Raw genomic sequence first — 4,078 nt, forward strand, 5'->3', positions numbered from 1 at the left:
TATTGATAAAATATTAATTTTTTGTGTAGGTCAAAGAATTCCTTAAAGAAGATAATTTACATACATATATATATCAATTGAAATTAAGATAATTAAAAACATATATTTCTTATAAAAAGATAATTTACATACATATATATATATCAATTGAAATTAAGATAATTAAAAACATATATTTCTTATAAAAAATAAATCTGACGTATTTTAATAACATCAAACCTTTTAGATTAAAATGTAGTTGTATCAAAAACTAACGTTTTTTTCCGTCGTTTCAATAATGACCTGGAACACTCCAACATACATACCAACCTATATCTACGTCTATATAACATAGAGAGATAGATACGCGCGTTTTCCTCGAGTAGTTACGTTATAGCAATGTCGAAGTCTAATATCAAGCCAAAAGAAAGAGGAAAAGTATCACGAGAAAGCTTGAACAATTTTATTGAACAAGGAAAACAATTGAGGCTGCAAAAAGCAAGGAAACACGGAGATCTACTCGTTTTATTTTTATTAATATATAGAAAACCAGGGATAAATCCAGTTATTTTGATGTTGCTGCTGGAACAATAGCGTCGCATGGGATAGACTTTTGGAGATCTATAGGAGCTAAAATCCGCTCAGACACTTGTCCCCTGCTGATTCCATCGAATAACTCTGTTGATCTTAAAGTGTTGTGGAATGGCCGTACAAGCTGTTTCTTGAGAGAATCAAAAGCCATCTCCAATCTCTCCAACTGCTGCGTTGCATTGACATTATACGTGAACAAACCATAGTAGAGATCAAAGCTGTCACCAAAAGTGCTGTTTACAATTCGAAGTAAAGATTCATATCCCTTAGTATCTATTGTGGTGTGTTTCAAATTCAGTTGTCCTAACATCCTTCCAACAGTGTGTGTAAGGAATTGAGTCTCAGCAGCCATGCGATCATGTTCAGCACATGACATTTCAACCATTCTGCAGCCTGCCTTAGCGAATATGTTGAGAAACCTCTCACAGCGCTCATGAGCTCTTAAGCCTTCCCCAACCCTAACCTTCTCATACACCAAAGGAAGACCAGTCCACCCACCTTTTCCGCTCTCAGGCCCAAACATGGGATGGGTGCACACTATATCAAATTCTGCGGGCAGCAGCTCTAAAAATAGACTGCGGGGAAACTCCTTAACAGAGAGGACATCTACAAACAATGTATTTCTCTTCAATCTTTGAATTGGAAGCGATCTCAACACAGACTCCGTGGATATGATAGATGAACAAACCAAAACAACCTCGGGATTCTCTTCGCAGAAATCACGCTGATCCCTGTAAAAGGAAACTCCCATCTTGCGTGCAACGTCACTGTGATCTGTTCGAGAGTAAGCCAATACTGTGTGACCCTGACTGACAATGCTCTTTGCAAGAAACTGACCAAAGTTTCCAAACCCTAGAATGCCGATCTTTAACATACTATCATTCTCGATTTCTTCGGGTCTGACGTAGGATTCATAATCAAATGGGTGAACACCATCCATATTTCTTGAATTCATCTCACCCTTAACAACCAAGTACCTTGGAAGGCGAGTTCGATTTCCATTTTCGATCTTCTTCTCTTTCTGAAGAAGATCTGCGGCTATTGGCTTTGCGGATCCTATTCTTAGCGTCGATGAAGTCTGTCTCATACCAAAACAATACACAGGGCGAATAAACGTGGTAGGAGAGAGTTTGATTGAAGGAGCCGTTGCAAACATCATCGTTGCTTTGTGCTGATCAATCAGATTAAAAACATGACGATGTTAAACGGTTAAACAAATCCAACCAACAATACAGATAAAAAAACATAACATAGCTCTCTCCGGCCGTAATTACATATTAATATCTATTGTAACACCAATGAAAACCAACATAAGCAGTGTAGTGGATGGACGGTAACATACAATTGGAAGGTGTAAAATATTATTTGATTTCTATCAGAAGCTTTTATTGATCTTCCACAAGTAGACAAGCGCCGCAACCACAATATTCCAGCTGCAGAATTCTCTAAACTGCAGCAGCCTGCAAAAACCAATAATTGCAAGGATAAAAACATTGACTCCGTCGAGTATTCTACTATTCACTAGAAACTTTTTATCATATTCTAATTTTTACTCTTGACCCATGTGGTTCTTTGGGCTGAATGTTAAATGCTATCCATACTTTAATTTTCGATGCTACGATCGATTTTTATGTTTTCGGCGATTTAATTCAAAACAATTTGTTATGGCCTTAAATTTTAGATCCTGAAAATGTTAAAAGCGGAAAAGGAAGGAAAAGCAAAAACAAATATGAAATAGGATAGCTCAAATACCAGATCTAGTGTAATGGCAATGCTAGTCCAAAACTCAGCCAACATATGGCAATGTTATAATATTGTAGAAGGATTGCTGAAGATGCCGCTATTTATTGAGGTATTCTACCGGCTCCAACATCGAAAACCTTCATATCTTTTTCGCCTTACAAAAGGGAGCTGGGTGTTGATCTTTTGAGTGGCTGTTGTCTGGACCCCGTTAACTTGTAATCAACCATTGCTCGCAAGCGTTGGCTGTTCTTTTTGCCTTTGGTCCCGTGCAGATAAATTTGTAAAAGTATTCCTCCCGCCTGCTACGTCTCCACATGTATGTTTCTGAGCTGGTAATATTTACTTCAACAACTATTCCCAGCCCATGTCAAAACGGGAGCTCTGCAATAAGTGGGAACGTCCATCAAAGTGGCGTTTACTGTCAGATGCCATGGTTAGGAATGCTCTGGCAAGCATGTATTCAAATTTAATGAAGTCTTTGGGTATTTTAAAACAATTTCTACTTACGCTGCAAACATACAACCACAAAGCCGATCAGCGGTTCATCGCAAGATGGTTTGTTAGGAATTGAATTTTCCGCAACTTTTCAGGCACGTGCTGGTATAACCATGTTGAACTCGACAATGCATTATTTTTTCTGGCAGGGTTCGTCCAGCTTCTTGGGCTCATAAATTTTTTATAACTAGCTCCTGTAAAGGTAAAGAAAGAATTATTCCTATGTTCTCTGTCGAGAGAAAGGAAACTATTGCTAAGCATCAAAAAGAAAATACTTATATTCATCTCCATCTTACGACTAACCCTATCTAAGTCATTGCGGTTGCATATAGTATTCATTAAAATAATAATAAAGGGAGTCTTTTTTAATTTTTGATCATGCAGAGCCAATACTAGACCTATAGATTAGGATCATAGGATCCTCAAGTAGCATTAAGAAAAACTAAACAAAAAGAAAAGCATGATTTTTCTATTTCGCCCTCCTTGTTCTTAGTTAGCAACAACCGGGTCTAGTCACTTTCGCCCTCCTTGTTCTTAGTTAGCAACAACCAGGTCTAGTCTTCAGTCAGGAAGCTAAACAAGCCCCGAGTAGCTTGCCTGTTAGTGTCCTCCTTGTTCTCCTTTTCCAGCTGACGAGGATGTTGTTTTGTGCCTAAAGAATGCATGACCCTTGGAGCATATCTGCCTAGCTTGATGAATCTCACATCTAAAATAGTTGTCTCTTTCTTAACTTTTTTAATCTTCTCTACATTCACAATACATCCCCCACAACCAACGCTCTTTGTTTTACCACTCAGTATTCCTTTCAGTGATAACCACCTTCAACCCTTCTCATTCATAGCTTGTTTCTCTTTATCATGGAAGTGAAGAGGAGAGTTGCCAATCATAAGGGAATTTTTAACTAACTCCTACTCCAGTCTTGGGTAGAGTGTCTACAATATCATCCTTGATACTGGTAGAGTCATGGGTGTAACTATCAGTGTTATCCTATCCTTGTTCCTCTTAATATCACTCAATTTATTCTCTATTTTCTCAATCTCGTCCTCCACTAAAATTTTCCTATAGACCTTGCCCTTCATTTTGGGTCTGGAGGCAATTATGTGGGACCTTCTAGGGGTCTTCACCTTCCATATAAGAGTAACAAAGTAGATTTTGTGGTCAACCTTATTTTATTGGAAGCGATAGAGGATGAGGTGCATTTCTAGTCTTCTTCTCATATTTGTCATGGGGTTCAAAGTTGCACTCATGGGGAGAGGGGAGTGGGATTTTG

The 4,078-nt window shown here is 38.2% G+C and overlaps 1 pseudogene; it reads right to left on the bottom strand.

Moving 5' to 3' along the window:
• Window positions 1-544: 544 nt before the first annotated feature.
• Window positions 545-2,629, bottom strand: LOC149533866 (arogenate dehydrogenase 2, chloroplastic pseudogene; annotated as a pseudogene).
• Between the last annotated feature and the right edge of the window lie 1,449 nt (window positions 2,630-4,078).

Source organism: Cupressus sempervirens, chromosome 10, assembly GCF_028749045.1.
Source record: "Cupressus sempervirens isolate cs-2001-9-10 chromosome 10, ASM2874904v1, whole genome shotgun sequence".
NCBI lineage: Eukaryota > Viridiplantae > Streptophyta > Pinopsida > Cupressales > Cupressaceae > Cupressus > Cupressus sempervirens.